The sequence below is a fragment of the Triticum urartu genome, chromosome 5 (genome assembly GCF_003073215.2).
Source record: "Triticum urartu cultivar G1812 chromosome 5, Tu2.1, whole genome shotgun sequence".
In the NCBI taxonomy this organism is placed as follows: domain Eukaryota; kingdom Viridiplantae; phylum Streptophyta; class Magnoliopsida; order Poales; family Poaceae; genus Triticum; species Triticum urartu.
The window spans coordinates 134,583,521-134,609,013 of NC_053026.1; positions in this window are offsets into that span (position 1 = coordinate 134,583,521).

A 25,493-nucleotide genomic window follows, 5' to 3' on the forward strand; every position below is an offset into this window, starting at 1 on the left:
ATAAATTGTTGGTTGGGAAGTAGATGAGGTAGTACCTATTCACCTGTTTCATTATCAAACCCTGGGAGTTACTTCTACGTTATGCTTATATTGCCATTCTATGCTCGTAGATGTGGATTGGGTTTGAGTGTATTCCATGACAGATTGTGAGATTGTTTACTTAATGGTTCAACTTAAGGTGGCAACTTTAATACACATCTGGGTGGATTGAGGCACCTGGGGAACCCAGTGATTGCCTATATTTTTGGAAATCCCAGGGTACCGTGTGATTTTCCTTTGGACCGCCACCCAGGCTCAAAGGGATCCTAAGATTATTCATGCTGGAAACTTCCTTGTGCAGCCACATGCCATTATGGGCTCTGGCATAGTTGAGTAAGTTGTGGGAAACCTTTCCATGATGGGCTAGCAGATGTAGGGGATTGTAGGTGTACCGGCCTATCTATTGGTTAAGGGGACCTCTTCGAAAGGACTGTGTCTCGGTCATCCGTTTCTCAAACACCATGTAGTGCGAGAAATCCAACGGAGGAGATCGAGTCTTGTGGGGAAAAGTGCACAAACCTCTGCAGAGTGTACGAACAAATCATGGTTAGCCGTGTCCCCTGTTATGGACATCTTGAGTATCTGGTTCTTGGATTATCATGTGGATCTCATCACTCTAAACTAATTTTGTTGGGTTAACGATTACTTTTAATTGGGACTGAGAGGGGGTTTACCTTCTCAATGTTTTCAACCAACTTTGTAGTTAAATAAAATATATTCCTTTGCAGTAGGGAAAAATTGGCTTTTCGCACAACCTATTAACCATACAGCCTCCACTAGCCATATATGCATGTAGTGATAACTTTACATTGTTCATTACTCTCTTGTGTTACAATTGCCAGCATATTCCATGTGCTGACCCGTTTCGGGCTGCAACATATCATGTTGCAGACTTTTCAGACGACGAGTAAGGAGCCTTAGGTCGTGGTATTTCACTCAGTGATGCCGTTGGAGTTGATGGACTCACTTTATCTTCCAAGGCTTTCGCTGTTATCGTATTATATGGCCTTGAGCCATATTTATTGTAATAAGTTCTCTTTTGAGACATTCGATGTAAAAAGTGTGTGATTTCTACTCTGTTATAAATCCTCAAGTATGGTGCGTGTCAGCATTATCGATCCAGGGATGACACTGATGCTTAGAGATCAGACTATTTGAGGTCTGGTCGCTACAAGATGGTATCAGAGCACACGCTGACTATAGGACACGACCACTAGCTAAAGCCCTAGATCACTACTCTCTTATCATTTCTGACTCCTCTCCATTTTCTATTCTTTAGGATGGCAGACGCAAGGAACAAGTTCGCACAACCAGATGAAGAAACACCCTTTGGACGACACTTGAAGAAAGTCACTAGGTACCTGAACATCGAAATACCAAGCTTCACCGGGACTTACAACGCCACTTTACCAGAAGAGGAGCACTGGATGATTCAAGTTCAAGTTCCAGGAAGGACATTTACGCCAGTCACTGAGCCCATAGAGTTTTCCTTTGATGCACCAACCTGGAGTCTAGGAAAGAGTATGGCAGCTCACATCACCATGGGACGCATTGGAGAAGTTTACCACAAGGATCTCAAGGATAATATCTACCAGATTTGTGGGCGTCGAGATGAGCAATGGGAGATGATTAGCACCAGGAAGGATGGATCAATTGCAGCTTTCATATAGGAGTTAAACCAGCACATTCGTCGCCAGGAGAACCAGATGTGTGCAGGCATGATAGATCTGAAGAAGGTGATGACAAGGATCACAAAGCTTGAGGAAGAACTCAAGGAAACTCGCGAAGATTATGAGGAGGAAATAGTCGTACTAGTGGAGAAGAATGACAATCTGGAAAGGAAGCTAGGAGTATTCATGGGAGACCCCGCGCCAGGAGGAGAAGACGATGAACCCAAGGAGATTCGTTCTGAGGACTACATCATCATCGATGACACTGACTCGGACCCCGACGATAGTGATGATGAGGACTACATCATCATCGATGACACTGACTCGAACCCCGACGATAGTGATGATGATTATGAAGACGAAGCTGGAGCAGATATCATGGAGTCTTCGACCGATCAATATTTCTAGTTGACCACCAAAACAGTAGTATTAGTATACCATGTATATAGTATAGTCCAAGCACTTTGTAACGATAAGTTCTAGACCGATTGTATGCCCTTGCTTGATTAAGTGAGTGATATGATTGTGTTTGTCTCATGTGCATATGGGTAGTGTTTTCTCACTAGACCTCATTCTATTCTATTCTCTTCCCTCTAAACCCTCAGATGCCTCCGAGACGTGACCCCGGATTTTCCTTTCCACCGGAGCTCACCCAGTTGATCCAGCAGCAGAATACCCTGATGCAGTTGTTAGTTTAGAACCAAGGCAACAACAACAACAACAAAAACAACAACCCACCACCACCACCAGTTGACAATTTAGCCCATTTTCCGAGGTTGCAGCCGTCGATGTTTTCTAGTAGCACTGAGCCAAAAGTGGCAGATGATTGGCTCCGTAGGATTGGAAGGGAGTTAACCACTGCAGGATGCACAAATGCTAAGAGGGTGTGTTTTTCCGCGCACCAATTGGATGGACCAGCAGCCTCATGGTGGGAGAATTACACTGTCACCTATCCTATAGCCATTGTTACATGGGACCAGTTCCAGCAGGCTTTTCGCACCGCCCATGTATTGATAACCCGCAAGTATAGGGGATCGCAACAGTTTTCGAGGGTAAAGTATTCAACCCAAATTTATTGAATCGACATAAGGGTAGCCAAAGAATACTCTCAAGTATTAGCAGTTGAGTTGTCAATTCAACCACACCTGGAAACTTAAATTCTGCAGCAAAGTGTTTAGTAGCAAAGTAATACGATAGTAGTGGTAACGGTAGCAAAAGGTAACGGTAGTAAAATTAATGTTTTTGGTGTTTTGTAGTGATGATAGCAATAGCAAGGGAAGTAAATAAGCGAAGAACAATATATGGAAAGCTCGTAGGAAATGGATCGGTGACAGAGAATTATGCCGGATGTGGTTCATCATGTAACAATCATAACCTAGGGTGACACAGAACTAGCTCCAGTTCATTGATATAAGTTGCATGACATATTTTGTCCTACCCTCCCGTGGCAGCGGGGTCCTTACGAAAACTAGGGGATATTAAGGCCTCCTTTTAATAGAGTACCAGAACAAAGCATTAACACATAGTAAATACATGAACTCCTCAAACTACGGTCATCAACGGTAAGTATCCCGATTATTGTCACTTCGGGGTTAACGAATCATAACACATAATAGGTGACTATAGACTTGCAAGATAGGATCAAGAACACTCATATATTGATGAAAACATAATAGGTTCAGATCTGAAATCATGGCACTCGGGCCCTAGTGACATGCATTAAGCATAGCAAAGTCATAGCAACATCCATCTCAGAACATAGTGGATACTAGGGATCAAACCCTAACAAAACTAACTCGATTACATGATAGATCCCATCCAACCCATCACCGTCCAGCAAGCCTACGATGGAATTACTCATGCACGGCGGTGAGCATCATGAAATTGGTGGAGGATGGTTGATGATGACGATGGCGACGGATTCCCCTCTCCGGAGCCCCGAACACTCCAGATCAGCCCTCTCGAGAGGTTTTAGGGCTTGGCGGCGGCTCTATATCGTAAAACGCGATGAATTCTTCTCTCTGATTTTTTCTCCCCGAAACACAATATATAGAGTTGGAGTTGGAGTCGGAGAGGCACCAGGGGGCCCACGAGGTAGGGGGCGCGCCCTAGGGGGCAGGCGCGCCCCCACCCTCGTGGAGAGGTGGTGGGCCCCCTGGCCTTCATCTTTTGTAGGTATTTTTTATATTTTCCAAAAAGTTGCTCCGTGAAGTTTCAGGTCATTCCGAGAACGTTTGTTTCTGCACATAAATAACACCATGGTAATTCTGCTGAAAACAGCGTCAGTCCGGGTTAGTTCCATTCAAATCATGCAAGTTAGAGTCCAAAACAAGGGTAAAAGTGTTTGGAAAAGTAGATACGACGGAGACATATCAACTCCCCCAAGCTTAAACCTTTTCTTGTCCTCAAGAAATTCAATTGACAACTGAAAAGAAATAAAACTATTTACACGGGAAAGCTCCCAACAAGCAAAAGAAGAACAGGAAATATTTTTGGGTTTTCTTTTTAATTACTACTACAAGTATGGAAATTAAAACTAGCTAGAAGGTACAACTAATTTTTTTTGTTTTTCTTAAGGTTTACTAAACACACAAGAAGAAAGCATAAAAAGGAAAATAAACTAGCATGGATGATACAATGAAAAAGTATGAGCACCGACATCTAGCAATGAGTGTGTGAACATAGATGTAATGTTGGTGGGAAATACGTATTCCCCCAAGCTTAGGCTTTTGGCCTAAGTTGGTCTATGGCCATGGCTGGCCTGGCGGGTATCCATATAATAGTTGGGGTCGTACTACGATGCAGCGGCTATCGCCTGCTGAGCTGCAGCGTGGCGACGAGTGGCCTCCGCTCTCCTCTCATACTCATCTGCCTCCTCTCTGGTAATAGTATATCTTCCTTTTTGCATGATGATCAAAGAAGGCAGGAGCAGGGAGAGTAATATGGACAGCACGACGTCTGTCAAAGATTAGTCGATACTGGAGAGGTGATTCATTCCTCTCGACAAACTGGTGGTGAACTATAGCATTAAAGTCTAGGTAAGCAGGAGGTAATTCAATATCATCTTCGCATATGGCTATACCAAGAAAATTAGCTATGTGGGTTGAATAAATTCCTCCAAAGAAATCTCCATTAAATCTATTAAGATGCAACCTACGTGCAACAATGGCTCCCAAATTGTAAGATTTGTCTCCTAACACAGCACTCCTAAGAATACCGAGGTCAGGGACACACATGTGACATGCCTCATCTTTACCATTAATGCATCTACCTATGAAGAGACCAAAATAATGTATAGCAGGAAAGTGAATGCTCCCTATGGTAGCTTGTGTAGTATCTCTAGATTCTCCCATAGTTATGCTAGCAAGAAAAACTCTAAATTCAGATTTGCGAGGATCCCTTATACTACCCCATTGTGGAAGTTTACAAGCAGTGGTAAAATTCTCTAAGTCCATAGTATAAGAATTTTCATAAAGATCAAACAGGACAGTTGGAGAATTACGTGAAGATGAAAATTCAAACCTCCTCACAAAGGTACTAGTGAGATTGTGATACTGACTGCACTTCTCTTCCTCAAAGCTCACAAGATCGGCGTTACGCAAATGTGCGTTGAATTCTTCCTTAATTCCTGCTTGATACATAAAATTTTCAGAAGGCCACTCACAAGGACGCACTGGAGCATCTCTTGGTGGCTCTTCATCAACATCACGCATTGCAAGCCTGGGTCCTTGCTTCCTTGAGGAACCACCTTGGAACATTTTCCTAAGCATTTTTCTTTCTCTGAAAAATTCTGAAATTTTTTAGTATCTTCAAAATAAAAGTAGACCAAACTCAATAATATTGATAGCAACTACTCCTACAAGTGCCTAGGGCCTATATCATGCATCAAAACTACTTTTGACCATATAAATTTGACATGCAAGCTCAAGAACAGGGTCACCTAAGCAGCAAAAATTTGCAATTAAAAAAGCACTAGAACAAAACCTAATTGGACCAATGGAGGAGTCACATACCAAGGAACAATCTCCCCAAGGAGTTTTGTGAGAGGTGCTTTGAGCAAGGAGATCGAAAATGGCAGCAAAATGAGCTAGAACTCATGCTTGAGCTGGATATTCGTGTTTGGGGGAGGAAGAAGGAGTGTGTGGGCGAAAGGATAAGTGGAGGAGGGCCACCGTGGGCCCACGAGGCAGGGGGCGCGCCCAGGGGGCCAGTGCGCGCCCTCCACCCTCGTGGGCAGGTGGTTGACCCCCCTGTTGTGTTCTCAGTGCCAAATATTCTCAAATATTCTAGAAAAAATCATATTTAAATTTCAGGGCATTTGGAGAAGTTTTATTTTCGGGGTATTTTTATATTGCACGGATAATCAGATAATAGACAGAAAAATATTTATTTTTATTTTATTTAATATAAATAACAGAAAGTAAAAGTGGTATACAGAAGGTTGTGCCTTCTAGTTTCATCCATCTCATGCTCATCAAAAGGAATCCAATAATAAGGTTGATCAAGTATTGTTAACGAACTTACTCCGAATAACATGGAACCGGAGAAATTTTGAATAACACTATGTTACATCAACGGGGATATGCACATCCCCAATAATAAGAATATCATATTTATTCTTGACAGTAGGAAGAGGAAATTCAAAACCTCCAAATATAATCGATGGAATTTTTCCAATAGAATTGATACTGTGGACTTGAGGTTGTTTCCTCGGAAAGTGTACCGTATGCTCATTACCATTAACATGAAAAGTGACATTGCCTTTAGTGCAATCAATAACAGCCCCAACAGTATTCAAAAAGGGTCTTCCAATAATAATAGACATACTATCGTCCTCGGGAATATCAAGAATAACAAAGTCAGTTAAAATAGTAACGTTTGCAACTACAACAGGCACATCCTCACAAATACGGACAAGTATAGCAGTTGATTTATCAGCCATTTGCAAAGATATTTTAGTAGGTGTCAACTTATTCAAATCAAGTGTACGATATAAAGAGAGAGGCATAACACTAACACCGGCTCCAAGATCAAATAAAGCAGTTTTAACATAGTTTCTTTTAATAGAGCATGGTATAGTGGGTACACCGGGATCTCCAAGTTTCTTAGGTATTCCACCCTTAAAAGTATAATTAGCAATCATGGTGGAAATTTCAGCTTCCGGTATCTTTCTTTTATTTGTAACAATTTCTTTCATATACTTAGCATAAGGATTCATTTTGAGCATATCAGTTAATCGCATACGCAAAAAGATAGGTCTAATCATTTCAGCAAAGCGCTCAAAATCCTCCTCATCTTTTTTCTTGGATGGTTTGGGAGGAAAAGGCATGGGTTTATGAACCCATGGTTCTCTTTCTTTATCGTGTTTCCTAGAAACAAAGTCTTTCTTATCATAACGTTGATTCTTTGATTGTGGGTTATCAAGATCAACAGCAGGTTCAATTTCCATATCATTATCATTACTAGGTTGAGCATCATCATGAGCATTATCATTAACATTATTACTAGTTTCAAGTTCATTACCAAATTGTGTTTCAGCATCAAAAATAGAAATATCATTTGGATTCTCAGGTGTTTAAGTAATAGGTTCACTAGAAGCATGCAAAGTCCTATCATTTTTTCTTTTTCTTCCTTTTAGAAGGACTAGGTGCATCTATATTATTTCTCTGAGAATCTTGCTCAATTCTCTTAGGATGGCCTTCAGGATACAAAGGTTCCTCAGTCATTCTACCAATTCTAGTAGCCACTCTAACAACATTATCATTATTCTTACTATTCAATTCATTGAGCAAATCATTTTGAGCTTTAAGTACTTGTGCTACTTGAGTGGTAACCATAGAAGCATGATTAGTAATAAGTTTAAGTTCACCTTTGACACTGGCCATATAATCACCCAAGTGTTAAAGCATATTTGAATTGTATTTCAATTGTCTACCAAAATAAGCATTAAAGTCTTCTTGCTTAGCCATAAATTTATCAAACTCATCTAAGCATGGGCTGGCAAACTTAGTAAATGGGATTTCAGCTTTATCATAGCTATAGAGAGAATTTACCTTTACTACCTGTGTTGGGTTATCAAGACCATGAGTTTCTTCAATAGGTGATGGATCAAGATCATATGTTCCTTCAACGGGCGGTAAATTAAGACCGTGTATTTCTTTAATAGGAGGTAAATTCTTAACATCTTCAGCTTTAATAACTTTTTCTTTCATAGATTTCTTTGCCTCTTGTATATCTTCAGGAATGAGAAATAGAATACCCCTTTTCTTCGGAGTTGGTTTAGGAATAGGCTCAGGAATTGGCTCCGGGGGTGTCCAATTATTTTCATTTGTCAACATATTATTCAATAGGATTTCAGCTTCATCCGCCGTTCTTTCCCTGAAAACAGAACCAGCACAACTATCCAGGTAATCTCTGGAGGCATCGGTTAGTCCATTATAAAAGATATCAAGTATTTCATTTTTCTTAAGAGGATGATCAGGCAAAGCATTAAGTAATTGGAGAAGCCTCCGCCAAGCTTGTGGGAGACTCTCTTCTTTAATTTGCACAAAATTATATATATCCCTTAAAGCTGCTTGTTTCTTATGAGCAGGGAAATATTTAGCAGAGAAGTAATAAATCATATCCTGGGGATTACGCACACAACTAGGATCAAGAGAATGAAACCATATCTTAGCATCACCCTTTCATGAGAACAGAAATATTTTAAGGATATAAAAGTAGCGAGCTCTCTCATCCTTAGTGAACAGGGTAGCTATATCATTTAATTTAGTAAGATGTGCCACAACAGTTTCACATTCATAGCCATGAAAAGGATCAGATTCAACCAAAGTAATTATATCAGGATCAACAGAGAATTCATAATCCTTATCGGTAACACAGATAGGTGAAGTAGCAAAAGCAGGGTCAGGTTTCATTCTAGCATTTAGAGATTGCTTGTTCCATTTAGCTAATAACCTCTTAAGTTCATATCTATCTTTGCAAGCTAAAATAGCTAAAGAGGCTTCTTGATCAAAAACATAACCCTCAGGAATAACAAGTGATTCTTCATCATCACTTTCATCAGTATTATCAGATTCAATATTTTTAATCTCTCTAGCCCTAGCAAGTTGTTCATCAAGAAATTCACCAAGTGGCATGGTAGTATCAAGCATAGAAGTAGTTTCATCATAAGTATCATGTATAGCAGAAGGAGCATCATCAATAACATGCGACATATCAGAACGAATAGCAGAAGTAGGTTTAGGTGTCACAAGCTTACTCAAAACAGAAGGCGAATCAAGTGCAGAGCTAGATGGCAGTTCCTTACCTCCCCTCTTAGTTGAGGGATAAATCTTGGTTCTTGGGTCTTTCAAGTTCTTCATAATGATAAGCAGATATAAATCCCAAGTGACTCAAAGAATAGAGTTATGCTCCCCGGCAATGGCGCTAGAAAATAGTATTGATCGCCCACAAGTATAGGGGATCGCAACAGTTTTCGAGGGTAAAGTATTCAACCCAAATTTATTGATTCGACACAAGGGGAGCCAAAGAATACTCTCAAGTATTAGCAGTTGTGTTTTCAATTCAACCACACCTGGAAACTTAATATCTGCAGCAAAGTGTTTAGTAGCAAAGTAATATGATAGTAGTGGTAACGGTAGCAAAAGGTAACAGTAGTAAAAGTAATGTTTTTGGTATTTGTAGTGATGATAGCAATAGCAACGGAAAGTAAATAAGCGAAGAACAATATATGGAAAGCTCGTAGGAAATGGATTGGTGACAGAGAATTATGCCGGATGCGGTTCATCATGTAACAGTCATAACCTAGGGTGACACAGAACTAGCTCCAGTTCATTGATATAATGTAGGCATGTATTCCGAACATAGTCATACGTGCTTGTGGAAAAGAACTTGCATGACATCTTTTGTCCTACCCTCCTGCGGCAGCGGGGTCCTTACGGAAACTAAGGGATATTAAGGCCTCCTTTTAATAGAGTACCGGAACAAAGCATTAACACATAGTAAATACATGAACTCCTCAAACTACGGTCATCACCGGTAAGTATCCCGATTATTGTCACTTCGGGGTTAACGAATCATAACACATAATAGGTGACTATAGACTTGCAAGATAGGATAGAGAACACTCATATATTGATGAAAACATAATAGGTTCAGATCTGAAATCATGGCACTCGGGCCCTAGTGACAAGCATTAAGCATAGCAAAGTCATAGCAACATCCATCTCAGAACATAGTGGATACTAGGGATCAAAACCTAACAAAACCAACTCGATTACATGATAGATCCCATCCAACCCATCACCGTCCAGCAAGCCTACGATGGAATTACTCACGCACTGCGGTGAGCATCATGAAATTGGTGATGGAGGATGGTTGATGATGACGATGGTGACGGATTCCCCTCTTCGGAGCCCCGAACAGACTCCAGACCTCTTGAGAGGTTTTAGGGCTTGGCGGTGGCTCCGTATCGTAAAACGTGATGAATTCTTCTCTATGATTTTTTTCTCCCCGAAACACAATATATAGAGTTGGAGTTGGAGTCCGCGCGCCCTAGGGGGGCAGGAGCGCCCCCCACCCTCGTGGAGAGGTGGTGGGCCCCCTGGCCTTCATCTTTTGTAGGTATTTTTTATATTTTCCAAAAATTTGCTCCGTGAAGTTTCAGTTCATTCCGAGAACGTTTGTTTTTGCACATTTAATAACACCATGGTAATTCTGCTGAAAACAGCGTCAGTCCGGGTTAGTTCCATTCAAATCATGCAAGTTAGAGTCCAAAACAAGGGCAAAAGTGTTTGGAAAAGTAGATACGACGGAGACGTATCATGTATCAGTAGGAGCTATGGCCATAAAGAAGCGTGAGTTTTGCAACTTACGCCAAGGAGGACGCATAGTTAGCCAGTATGTGGATGACTTTAGCAAGCTAGCCCGTTATGCCCTAGATGATGTTGCTACGGATGCGGCTAAGCAGGAGAAGTTTTTGGAGGGATTGAATGATGAGCTGAGCATGCAGTTTATGGTAGCAACCTTTAATAACTACCAACAGTTGGTAGATAGAGCTCTAATGATTAAAGGGAAGCAGCAGCAGATTGATAACCGCAAGAGGAAGTATGGACAAGGGAAGCATAATTCAGGATCTCAGCAGAGACCCCGTTTCACCCCGAACTCGGGAGGACTTGTGCATAACCATGGAGGCCACACTCACAATGGAGGAAGTTCACACAACCATAGCGGCTCCAAGAATGGTAATGGAGGAAGCAATGGACAGAACCGTTCCAACCCATCAACGCCTGTCAAGAAAGATCTAAGCCACGTTACTTGCTACAAGTGCCAGAAGACCAGACATTACGCCAATGAATGTCCTGAAGCTAAGAACGGAAATGGCAATGGAAGCTCTGGGAAGAAGCCCAACCCTTTCAACAGGGGACAAGTGAACCACGTTAACGTGGAGGAGATTGAAGCCCGGCCAGATGCAGTAATAGGTAAGTTTTTTGTTAAGTCTTTTACTGCAGTCGTACTTTTCAATACTGGTGCATCACATTCATACATATCAAGGGGATTTGTGGATAAGTATAAACTGCCCACCAAAGTTCTTAGTACACCTATGTTAGTGAGCTCGCCAGGAGCAGAGTATATGGCAAGCCAAGGATGTTTTCAGATACCGTTGGCCATAGGTAGGCACGTTTTCTCCTCAGACCTGATAATTCTGGAGTCGAAAGGTTTGGATGTGATTCTGGGTATGGATTGGCTATCGATGTATGGAGGAAACATCGATTGCGCTAGTAAATCGATTTTGCTCACCACCCCAGAAGGAAGAAGGATCAAGTATGTATCCCGGCATTTGCCGATTAGGACTCAAGTAAATTCCTTAAAGGAGTTGTACAGGAGGAAGTACCAGTGGTAAAGGATTTCCCGGATGTATTTCCAGAAGAGTTGTCAGGCATGCCACCAGATAGAGACATAGAGTTTTTGATTGAGCTTTTGCCAGGCACAGGGCCAATATCTAAGAGACCGTACAGGATGCCCGCACAGAATAGAGGAAATTAAGAAATAGATTAAGGAGTTATTGGAAAAAGGAAATATTGGCCCAAGTTCGTCACCTTGGGGATCACCAGTACTTCTAGTGAAGAAGAAGGATGGATCGTTAAGGATGGTTGTTGATTATCGGGGATTGAATGAAGTAACGATCATGAACAAGTATCCACTGCCTATGATCAATGATTTGTTTGATCAGCTGCAAGGAGCTAAGGTGTTTTCCAAGATTGATCTGCGATCAGGGTTACCACCACTTGAAGATTCGAGAGCAGGATATACCTAAGACAGCTTTTACCACAAGGTACAGGCTATATGAGTATACAGTTATGTCATTTGGCTTGACTTACGCACCTGCTTATTTTATGAACATGATGAACAAGGTGTTTATGGAGTTTCTGGATAAGTTCGTCATAGTGTTCATAGATGATATTTTGGTCTACTCGAAAAATGAAGAGGAGCATAAGGAGCACTTGTGTTTGGTACTTGGGAAGCTCAGAGAACATCAGCTATACGCCAAGTTCAGCAAATGTTATTTTTGGTTGAAGGAAGTTGGATTCCTTGGACATGTTATATCCGGAGAAGGAATAGTAGTAGACCCCAACAAAGTCGTCACTGTGACAAATTGGGAGGCACCCACGTCCGTTGGAGAGATCCGGAGTTTTCTTGGACTCGCAGGATACTACCGGAGGTTCATTGAGAATTTCTCGAAGATTGCAAAGCCTATGACAGAGTTGTTAAAGAAGGACACCAAATTCAAATGGACTGAGGAATGTGAGGCCAGTTTTCAGGAATTGAAGAAACGTTTGGTTACATCACCAGTGTTGATTCTGCCAGATCAATGCAAGGATTATGAAGTGTATTGCGACACCTCTTGTCGAGGACTTGGAGTAGTGCTTATGCAGGAAGGAAGAGTTGTCTCATATGCCTCACAACAGCTTAAAACCCATGAGTTAAATTATGCTATGCATGATTTGGAGTTAGCAACCGTAGTGCATGCGTTGAAAACTTGGAGGCATTTTCTCATCGGAAACCATTGTGAGGTATACATGGATCACAAGAGTTTGAAGTATATCTTCACACATAAGGAGTTGAATCTCAGGCAGAGGAGATGGTTGGAACTCATTAAGGATTATGAAATGAAGTTGCACTATCATCCCGGAAAGGCTAAAGTAGTAGCCGATGCGTTGAGCCGCAAGAGTCATGTCAATACACTCATGACCGGAGAGTTACCCAAGGAGTTAGCAGAAGGCCTTCGTGAGCTACGTTTGGAGATAGTTCGGAGAGGTTATGTAGCAGCTTTGGAGATTTGGTCTAGTTTGATGGATAAGATCAGAGAAGCACAGAAGACGGACAAGGAGATCGCTGAGATAAAGGAAAGGATGAGCAAAGGAAAAGCCAAGGGATTTCGGGAGGATGAACACGATACCTTATGGTTTGAGGACCGCGTATATGTACCAAATGATCAGGAGATCAGGAAGCCGATTTTGCAGGAGGCCCATGACTCACCATATTCGATTCACCCAGGAAATACCAAGATGTACCTGGATCTGAAAGATAGATTCTGGTGGACCGGAATGAAGAAGGATATTGCGGAGTATGTAGCAGTTTGTGATGTATGTCAGAGAGTGAAGGCAGAACATCAGAAGCCAGCAAGATTGCTGCAACCATTGCCGATACCCGAATGGAAGTGGGATAAACTAGGCATGGACTTTATCATGGGATTACCCAGGACTCGTACAGGCTATGACTTGATACGGGTTGTAGTCGATCGTTTGACGAAGGTAGCCCATTTCATCCCAGTAAACACCACGTACACCAGTGCTAAGTTGGCAAAGATATACATGACCAGGATCGTATGTTTGCACGGAGTTCTGAGAACAATTGTATCAGATAGAGGAACCCAGTTTACCTCAAAGTTTTGGAATCAGTTGCATGAAACATTGGGAACCAGACTGGAGTTTAGTACAACTTTTCACCCGCAAATAGATGGACAGACCGAGAGAGTCAACCAGATTCTGGAGGATATGCTGAGAGCTTGTGCATTAGATTATGTATCTAGTTGGGATGACAACTTGCCATGCGCAGAGTTCTCATACAACAACAGTTACCAAGCTAGTTTTAAGATGGGCCCTTTCGAAGCATTGTACGGAAGGAGGTGCAGAACACCGTTGTTATGGGATGAAGTTGGAGACCGACAGTTGTTTGGACCAGATTTGATTAAAGAATCAGAAGAGAAAGTTAAACTGATTCGCGATAGACTCAAGGTAGCACAGTCCAAGAAGAAGAGCTATGCGGATTCTAAATGCAAGGAGACAGCTTACGAAGTTGGAGACAGAGTGTATCTTCGGGTATCACCACTCCGAGGAGTTAAGCGCTTTGGAGTTAAGGGAAAGTTAGCACCACGATTTGTGGGACCATACAAGGTTTTGGAACGTATGGGAGAAGTTTCTTACAAGTTTGTAACATCCCAAATTTTCAATTTGGAATGTTATACATAGGTCATCATTACATATTATATTTTATTGCATTTTGGCTTGATCCTCGAAATCCTAAGCAACTCAAGAACCCTCGGAGAGAGTTGGGGATTTCCCTGTTTTCATATTTGAGTTTTATCAAATATTGAAACGAGGATTTTAGGTTTTAATTATTTTTCTCTCGGAAAATATTTCATATTAAAATATATGAGAGGAGATAATATGACTTCTCCAAAATAAATGAAATATTGGTGGAAAAACATTAAAATCAAATATTTGATTTTATCTGGAGTTTATTGCTATTTTATTTGAATTAGAAAAATTGCACATTTTTCAAAGTTGCATTTTAGGGCCAAGAAAATGTTCATCTTGTTCTAAATATTTTATTTAGATGGTGAAAATTTGTTTTGGAATTTTTAGATTTTTATTTTATTTTCTAGGATTTATTTGGTTTCGGTAAAATTATTTAAAAAAACGCGCAGCGCCCGACTGGGCCAAGGCCCAGCTGAGCCAGGCCGCCGGCCTGCCTGCCTCGCCGCCGCCTCCCGCGCCGAGTCCGGCCAGGACACGGCCGGCGCAAGCCGAGTCCGGCCGGGACTCCGCCACGCGCCGCCTTGCCCCCTCCTTCAAGCCGCCGCCGCCCCTCCCCTTATAAGCCAGATCCCGGGGCCCCTTGGACCCCAAGCCACCGCCCTCCGCCCCGCCGCCCGCAAGTCGCCGCCGCCGCTGCGGCCGTGCGCCACCGCCGCCGCTCGTCGCTGCCGCCGCACCTCGCCGCCCCGCCGCGGAAGCCGCCGGAGCCAGAGGTATATGCCGCCGCCGCCGGTTTTCTCTAGAAAACCGATCCGGTTTTTTTAAGAAACCCTAGTTCGTTTTTTTAAATCAGTTTGCTGGTTTTTCTCGGCTTAGTTACTTTGCAGACGTTCGTCCGTACGTTCGTCATAACGAACGTGTTCACTGATGACCCACAAGTATAGGGGTCTATCGTAGTCCTTTCGATAACTAAGAGTGTCGAACCCAACGAGGAGCAGAAGGAAATGATAAGCGGTTTCCAGCAAGGTATTCTCTGCAAGTACTGAAATAAGTGGTAACAGATAGTTTTGTGATAGGATAATTTGTAACAAGCAACAAGTAACAAAAGTAAATAAAGTGCAGTAAGGTGGCCCAATCCTTTTTATAGCAAAGGACAAGCCTGGACAAACTCTTATATAGTGAAAAGCGCTCCCAAGGACACATGGGAATATCGTCAAGCTATTTTTCATCACGTTCATATGATTCACGTTCGGTACTTTGATAATTTGGTATGTGGGTGGACCGGTGCTTTGGTACTGTCCCTACTTGAATGAGCATCCGACTTATGATTAACCTCTATTGCAAGCATCCGCAACTACAACAAAAGTATTAAGGTAACCCTAACCATAGCATGAAACATATGGATCCAAATCAGCCCCTTACGAAGCAACGCATAAACTAGGGTTTAAGCTTCTGTCACTCTAGCAACCCATCATCTACTTATTACTTCCCAATGCTTTCCTCTAGGCCCAAATATTGGTAAAGTGTTATGTAGTCGACATTCACATAACACCACTAGAGGAGAGACAACATACAACTCATCAAAATATCGGACGAATACCAAATTCACATGTCTACTAATAACTAGACTTCTCCCATGTCCTCAGTAACAAACATAACTACTCACAAAGCATAATCATGTTCATAATCAGAGGGGTATTAATATGCATATAGGATCTGAGCATATGATCTTCCACCAAATAAACCAACTAGCATCAACTACAAGGAGTAATTAACACAGCTAGCAACCTACTAGTACCAATCCCGGACTTGAGGACAAGAATTGGATACAAGAGATGAACTAGGGTTTTGAGAGGAGATGATGCTGATGAAGATGTTGATGGAGATTGCCCTCTCCCGATGAGAGGAGCGTTGGTGATGACGATGGCGATGATTTCCCCCTCCCGGAGGGAAGTTTCCCCGGCAGAACAGCTCCGCCAGAGCCCTAGATTGGTTCCGCCAAGGTTCCGCCTCATGGCGGCGGAGTTTCGTCCGAGAAGATGGCTTATGATTTTTTTTCTCATCAAAAGACTTCATATAGCAGAAGATGGCCACCGAAGGGCCACCAGGGGGCCCACGAGGTAGGGGGCGCTCCCAAGGGGTAGGGCGTGCCCCCCACCCTCGTGGGCAGGGTGTGGCCCCCCTGGTGAACTTCTTCCGCTGAGTATTTTTTATATATTCTGAAAACGTCTTCCATGAAGTTTCAGGACTTTTGGAGCTATGCAGAATAGGTCTCTAATATTTGCTCCTTTTCTAGCCCAGAATCCTAGCTGTCAGCATTCTCCCTCTTTATGTAAACCTTGTAAAATAAGAGAGAATAGGCATAAGTATTGTGACATAATGTGTAATAACAACCCATAATGCAATAAATATCGATATAAAAGCATGATGCAAAATGGATGTATCAACTCCCCCAAGCTTAGACTTCGCTTGTCCTCAAGCGAAAGCCGAAATCGAAAAATATGTCCACATGTTTAGAGATAGAGGTGTCGATAAAAAATAAAATACGGACATGAGGGCATCATGATCATTCTTAGAACAACAACTTATATAATTCTTGTCATATGATTTCTTATGCTAGAGTAATAATTCAATCACAATTTCAAGTATGAATCGTAAGCTTCATTGGAAACTAACAAACTATAATCTCAGTCATTGGAGCAATTGCAATTTATCATAACATAGGAAAGAGTCAATGTATAAGAGCTTTTCAGCAAGTCCAATACTCAACTATCATATAGTCTTTCACAATTGCTGACACTCAAGCAATACTTAAGGTTATGGAGTTTTAATTGGACACAGAGAAAGATAGGGGCTTATAGTTTTGCCTCCCAACGTTTTACCTCAAGGGTAATGTCAACAATAATAGTTCACGGAAACTCACATCCAATTAGCCATATATAACATGATCTTTCCAACATACTGTGCTTGCCAAAGGATAAAATGTAAAAAGGAAGGGTGAAGGTCACCATGACTCTTATGAAATGTAGGAGATAGAAGTAAAAGATAAGCCCTTCGCAGAGGGAAGCAGAGGTTTTCATGCGCTTTTATAGTTGGATGCACAAAATCTTAATGCGAAAGAACGTCACTTTATATTGCCACTTGTGATATGGACCTTTATTATGCAATATGTCGCTTTTATTTCTTCCATATCACACGATCGTATAAAGCTTATTTTCTCCCACACTAATAACTCATGCATATTTAGAGAGCAATTTTTATTGCTTGCATCGATGACAACTTACTTGGAGGATCTTACTCAATCCATAGGTAGGTACGGTGGACTCTCATGGCAAAACTGTTTAAGGGTATTTGGAAGCACAAGTAGTATCTCTACTTGGTGCGATGAATTTGGCTAGCATGAGGGGGAAAGCCAAGCTCAACCATGTTGGATGATCCATGACCATATAATTTATCTCATATGTAAGAAAACATAACCCATTACGTTGTCTTCCTTGTCCAACGTCAACTCTTTAGCATGTCATATTTTAATGAGTGCTAACAATCATAAAAGATGTCCAAGATAGTATATTTATATGTGAAGACCTCTCTTTCTTTATTACTTCCTATTAATTGCAACGATGACCAAAACTATGTTTGTCAATTCTCAACAACTTTTATTCATCATAGTTTTTCTATGTGATCTCATTACTCTCCACAAGATCCACATGATCTCTTTGTTTCTTTTTTATTTCTTTCTATTTTCTTTTATTCCCTTAGGATCATGGAAAAATAATCAAGCCCTTGACTCAACACTAATCTTTATTATATAACCCACGGACTCGATTACATAGAGGAATTATAAAGCAAAACTCACAACTAGATCATACTACGAACTTTTATTCTACTGGATCAAGATATTACCAAAAGGATCGAACTAAGAAAAACGGTAAAGATAAAAGTGATGGTGATACGATACCGGGGCACTCCCCCAAGCTTGGGAGTTACCAAGGGGAGCGCCCATACCCATGTGATTATGTCTCTCTTTTCGGGGATGGTGATGTGATATTCTTGGCGATGATGCCCCTCAGGATACGACTCTCCTCCTCGAGCCTATTGACTTGCTGCTTGAGGTCCATTATTTCCTTTCGGAGTTTTCCTGTAATAGCCAAAGCTCCCTCCACCCAAGGGTGCTGCATAGCTGCGGGAGAACCATTAACACTCTTTTTCATATTCTCATAAGAAAGAAATCTAACATTGGAAGGGATAACCGAGTTTGGAATAGCCGAGCTCTTCAGTTCTCCCATTCTGAATCCAACTCGGAAGTGGGAAGTGACCTCATGATCCTCTTCCATGGCATCTATCCTCTTCAAATTAGCCTCCATCTCTTCGTCCATGGCTGGCCCAAAGAGGTCAACATTGTTGTTTGTCATTGATCTCGGTGCCGGATGAGACACCTGGCTCTCCCCGACTGACTCTTGCGAAGACATCTTGCTCTAATCTGCAGCTGCAACAGCTCGAAACAAAAAACAGGAGATTTTTGCGTGATACGGGAGTCAAAACCCCCGGGAGATTATATAATGAATTTTTACCAACCAAAATACGTGTCGTGTACAGAAACGGAGTCCGGAGAGCACACGAGGTGCCCACGAGGTAGGGGCGCGCGCCCAGGGGGGTAGGGCACGCCCTCCACCCTCGTGGAGCCCTCGTGTCCTTCCCGGACTGCTTCTTATTTTTCTATTTTTCTAAATATTCCAAAATGGAGAAATATTGCCTTAAAAATTGTTTTGGAGTCGGTTTACTTACCGTACCACATACCTATTCCTTTTCGGAGTCTGAAACGTTCCGGAAAGTGTCCCTTATGTATTCCTCCGGGTTTACGGTTTCAATAACATTGGTTTCAACATTTATGGGATTACCTGAGATATAATGTTTGATTCTTTGACCGTTCACCACCTTCGGATTTGTGCCTTCGAAGTTGTTGATTTTTATGGCACCAGAATGATAGACCTCCTCGATAACGTAAGGACCTTCCCATTTAGAGAGAAGTTTTCCTGCAAAAAATCTTAAACGAGAGTTGTATAGCAATACATAATCACCTACATTAAACTCACGCTTTTGTATCCTTTTATCATGCCATCTTTTAACTTTTTCTTTAAACAACTTGGCATTTTCGTAGGCTTGGGTTCTCCATTCATCGAGTCAGCTAATATCAAATAACCTATTCTCACCGGCAAGTTTAAAATCATAGTTGAGCTCTTTAATAGCCCAATATGCGTTGTGTTCTAGTTCAAGAGGTAAGTGACATGCTTTTCCATAAACCATTTTATATGGAGACATACCCATAGGATTTTTATATGCAGTTCTATAGGCCCATAATGCATCATCAAGTTTCTTGGACCAATTCTTTGTAGATCTATTAACAGTCTTTTGCAAAATTAATTTGAGCTCTCTATTACTCAATTCTACTTGACCACTAGACTGAGGGTGATAAGGGGATGCAATTCTATGATTAACATCATACTTAGCAAGCATTTTACGGAAAGCACCATGAATAAAATGTGAACCACCATCAGTCATTAAATATCTAGGGACTCCAAATCTTGGAAAAATAACTTCTTTAAGCATTTTAATAGAAGTGTTATGATCAGCACTACTAGTTGGAATAGCTTCTACCCACTTAGTAACGTAATCAACAGCAACTAAAATATGTGTATATGAAAGTGCAACTATCCCTAGGTGGTTTTGGTAATTCATAACAACATATAGCTCATTGAGCTAATGCTATTACAAGATGACTATTTCAGGAAATCTCAGTGATTGGCATGGCATGGATGTGAAAGTGGAACCCTCAAAATGCTAAGGACAAAGGATTGGCTCAAGCTCAAAAGCTCAAGACTCTTCATTTTATATTTTAGTGATCCAAGATCACATTGAGTCTTTAGGAAAAGCCAATACTATCAAGGAGGGATGAGGTGTTGCTTAATGAGCCTCTTGCTTCATGTGCTTAGTGATATGCTCCAAAACCCTCAACTACTTTCCCATATCCACATATGACCTAAACCCTAAGCCAAACTCGGTCCTACCGATTCTTTCTATCCGGCGCCACCGAGTTTCACTTGTCATAAGCCACTGCCAAACCCTAGCAATTCGGTTCTACTGATAGGGATCTCGGTCTCACCGAGATGGGATTGCAAACTCTCTGTTTCCCTTTCGTAACTTTTCGGTCTCACCGAAAGAGCGGATCGGTCCCACCAAGATTGCAATGTAAATTCAGTGTTTCCTTTTTGTAACTTTTCGGTCTCACTGAAAGAGCAAATTGGTCCCACCGGGTTTGCCTGACCAACTCTCTGGTTAGCTAATTACCAAAATCGGTCTCACCGAGTTTGTGTAATCGGTCTCACCAAGATTACGTTATGCCCAAACCCTACCCATATCGGTCCTACCGAGTTGCATGTCAGTCCCACCGAAAATCTCTAACGGTCACTAGGTTTACCTTTTCGGTCCGACCGAGTTTGTTGATTCGGTCCCACCGAGATTGGAAAACTGTGTGTAACGGTTGGATTTTGTGTGGAGGCTATATATACCCCTCCACCTCCTCTTCATTCGTGGAGAGAGCCATCAGAACACATACACAATTCCAACTCATATGTTCTGAGAGAGAACCACCTACTCATGTGTTGAGACCAAGATATTCCATTCCTACCATATGAATCTTGATCTCTAGCCTTCCCCAACTTGCTTTCCACTCAAACCTTCTTTCCACCAGATCCAAATCCTATGAGAGAGAGTTGAGTGTTGGGGAGACTATCATTTGAAGCACAAGAGCAAGGAGTTCATTACCTACACACCATTTGTTACTTCTTGGAGAGTGGTGTCTCCTAGATTGGCTAGGTGTTACTTGGGAGCCTCCGACAAGATTGTGGAGTTGAACCAAGGAGTTTGTAAGGGCAAGGAGATCGCCTACTTCGTGAAGATCTACCGCTAGTGAGGCAAGTCCTTCGTGGGCGATGGCCATGGTGGGATAGACAAGGTTGCTTCTTCGTGGACCCTTCGTGGGTGGTTGCTTCTTCGTGGACCCTTCGTGGGTGGAGCCCTCCGTGGACTCGCGCAACCATTACCCTTCGTGGGTGGAGCCCTCCGTGGACTCGCGCAACTGTTACCCTTCGTGGGTTGAAGTCTCCATCAACGTGGATGTAGGATAGCACCACCTATCCGAACCACGGGAAAAACATCCGTGTCTCCAATTGCGTTTGAATTCTCCAAACCCTTCCCTTTACATTCTTGCAAGTTGCATGCTTTACTTTCCACTGCCAATATACTCTTTGCATGCTTGCTTGAATTGTGTGATGATTGCTTGACTTGTCCTACAATAGCTAAAATCTGCCAAGAACTAAAATTGGGAAAAGGTTAAGTTTTTATTTGGTCAAGTAGTCTAATCACCCCCCCTCTAGACATACTTTCGATCCTACAAGTGGTATCAGAGCTTTGGTCTCCATTTGCTTTGATCTCCATAGCTTTTGGTGGTCATAGCCTTGGTTTCACAACCTAGGAGAGTATGGCGTCTAGCGAGGGAAATTATCACCGTAGAGGTCCTTACTTTGATGGTACTAATTTTGCTAGTTGGAAGCATAAAATGAAAATGCATATTCTTGGACATAACCCTGCCGTTTGGGCTATTGTGTGTTAGTTTGCAAGGTGACTTCTTTGATGGGAAAGAACCAAACCGTGAAGCTACCGCGGATGAGTTGAAGATGTTGCAATACAATGCTCTAGCTTGTGATATTCTCTTCAACGGATTGTGCCCCGAAGAATTCAACAAAATCAGCCGTCTTGAGAATGCAAAGAAATTTGGGACACTTTGATTGATATGCACGAAGGTACCGACTCCGTCAAGGAATCCACGTTGGATGTGCTTCAAAGTCAACTTGACAAGTTCAAAATGAAGGATGGTGAAGGTGTCGTTGAAATGTACTCTAGGCTTGCTCTCATCACAAATGAGATTGCCGGCTTAGGAAGTGAAGAGATGACCAATAAATTCATCATCAAGAAGATCCTAAGAGCCTTGGATGGAAAATATGATACCGTGTGCACATTGATCCAAATGATGCCCAATTACAAAGATCTCAAGCCAACGGAGGTGATTGGAAGAATTGTTGCTCATGAGATGTCACTTAAGGATAAAGAGGAACTTCACAACAAATCAAGTGGTGCCTACAAAGCCTCATGTGAAGCCCCTACATCATCAAGTGAGAAACAAAACTTCAATGAAGAATTGAGCTTAATGGTGAAGAACTTCAACAAGTTCTACAAGAGTAGAAGCAAAGATAGAAGCTTCAAGTCAAGGTCCTACAATGACAAAAGATCTTCTAGTCGAGAGCGAAACTGCTACAGTTGTGGAAGACCCGGACACTATTCCAATGAGTGTACGGCTCCCTACAAGAGAAGAGAAGATTCTCCAAAAAGAAGAAGCAAAGAATCACCACCAAGAGAGAGAAGGAGTAGAGATGATCGTTATGAACGAAGATACTCACAGAGAAGCAAGGATTCGGAAAGGAAGGAAAAATCATCAAGGAGCTACACAAAACGAAGACATCAAGCTCATGTTGGTGAATGGGTATCCGGCTCCGACTCCGACAGCCACTCCGAGAGAAGTTATCATTCCGACTCCGAAGATACTCAAGATGAAGGTGTTGCCGGTCTAGCACTTGTGTCAACCAACTCCTACGACATATTTGACTCACCAAATGAAGGAATTGGAAGATGCTTCATGGCCAAAGGTCCTAAGGTAACACACCCCGAGTATGTTGATTTCAATAGTGATTAAGATGACTTGTTAGGTGATGATTTGCTTGTTGACAACTCTAGTGATGAATACTATGATGAAACGTCAATTAATCATGCTAATCAAGATAAAACGAATGACAATGATAAGGAGAAGATTGAGGCTCTAACTAAAGAACTAAACACTCTTAAGTTAGCTCATGAAACTATCTTCGAAGATCATCGAGAACTTTTAAGAGCTCATGAGAAATTACGCTTTGAAAAGCTCGATCTTGAGCAAGAGGATGAGTTCTTAAAAGCAATCAATGATGATCTCCGCAAGAAAAGTTCTTCTTACATTGCCAAGCGTTTACTCTTATCCACTTAAATGCCTCAAGTCAAGTCTAGTAACAAGAACAAGAAAGATTCTTCCTCTAGCAGTAACAATGATCATGCTAAATCCAATATTGTTGCTTCTAGTAGTTCTCTTGATTCCACTAATGATTCTCTTAGCCAAGTTACACTTGAGCAAGAAAATAGCTTATTGAAGGGAATTATAGAGAAAGGAGTGTACAAGAGCCTTGCCGGGAGTAAGCAATTCGAGGAAATTGTGCGCAAGCAAGGAATGCACCGGAAGAATCAAGGTGTTGGTTTTGAACGAAAGTTCAATGCCAATGGAGTTGAGTGGGAAGAAGATCAATACCCCAAGACAAAGTTTGTTCCTCAACAAGAGAAGTATGATACTTCTTTCAAGGGGACACAAGCTCAAGATGATCTTCCACCACAAGACTACAAGCAAAAAGGCAAAGACAAGCTTCAAGAGGAAATTGATGCATTTGAAGAAGCTCCTAAGACCTTAGTCAAGTGGATTCCCAAGACTACTTCAAGTTCCACTTCATCAAGTACGACTACAACTCCAAGGATTCCCATCAAGATGGTGTGTATCCAAAAGAAGAAGAACTAGAGAGTTCTTGAAGGTGACTCCGCCAACATACTTCATTCTTATCATTTTCGCAAGAACAAGTGCAATCAACTTCCACATCTTGCACTAGTTCAAGGAGTCACAAACCCTCTTGTTGGTAAGACAAGGGACAAGGTAACCTAAAAGTTTTAATGGACACCATCTTGTGTGTGCATCACTCTATGTCTATGGATATCCTTGTTTGTTCCTTGTGGGACTAACCCATGTAGGTATTGAAAGTGCAATTCACTCAAATGGATAGCTCCAAGTGATCTACATCAACATTGAGCATCCACATCTTCAACATCTACATGAAGTCATCATCGACAAAACCCGAGGTTAGTTCATCCCTCTAAGGGGGGATATCACATCTAGGGGGAGCTTTACTCTAAGACTTGAGCTAAAGCAACTCTAAAGATGTGAACACAATAATGCTTTATGTAAAAGTGGTAACCCCACTTGAGCTTAAACGATGAGTATGACCTATGATCAAGTGTTCTCACTTGACTCCTAAGTCAATATGCTCATATATAGATGACCTTGTCATCGCAAATTGCTTGATAGATGCTAGAATTGGTTGTGCATGCCTTGTCACATATTTCATTTGCCATCTTATTGTGTGAGCATGCTGGTTGCATATTTTACTCATTCGAGGACATCCACTTGTTGTTTTGATTGTTTGGTTTTATTTCCTTTTGCCAAGTGGATGGACAAGAATGCCTAAGAACCTCCTCTAGCTATCTATGCTTTTCTCGTCTCAAACTCTATTCATGCTACATCACAAAATTTGATCAAGTCAGATTCGAACCACTCTGTGTGAGGAGCGCTCGGAGTCCCCGATTCGTCATAGACTTAAACTTCCAAAACCTCTTTATGATTCTCGGTCTGACCGATACCCTACTTTCGGTCCTACCGAGATCATTAAGTTGATCTAGGTTTTCGATCTCGGTGCAACCGATTTGAACCATTCGGTCACACCAAGTTGCAACAACTGTATACAGTTTTGCATCTCGGTGCCACCGAGTTGTTCCACTCGGTCACACCGACAGGGTCGGGCTATATATAGTCACGGGCAAAAATTTGGAAATTTCTCCAAACCCCTTCGCCCGCGCGATAGCCTGCTCTGCCAACGTGGTCTCCGGATCGTCTCCTCACCGCCAGCCGCCTCCAGTCGCTGGTCTCCATCGCCGTCAACGGAAATTCAACCCCGCCGTTGCCGCCGTAGCGAGTCTCCGCCGAACTAGGGTATGGACTCGATCTTTGTGCTATTCCCCAATCCGATTCTTAGCACATTATGATCATCATGATTCTTGCCACGTTTGTTAAACTTCTATCCAGTCAATGAACTCGTAGATTAGGTTTAATTCGAAAATTTTAGGGTTAGGTTTCCGCCGAAACCATCTCGGACCCACCGAGTTGAAAAACTCGGTCCCACCGATTTGGCTTATGCCATTGCACAAGGGAGACTCGGTCTGACCGAGAATTACTTATCGGTGTGACCGATTTTGGAACTCTGTGAAACCCTCGCAGTCTCGGTGC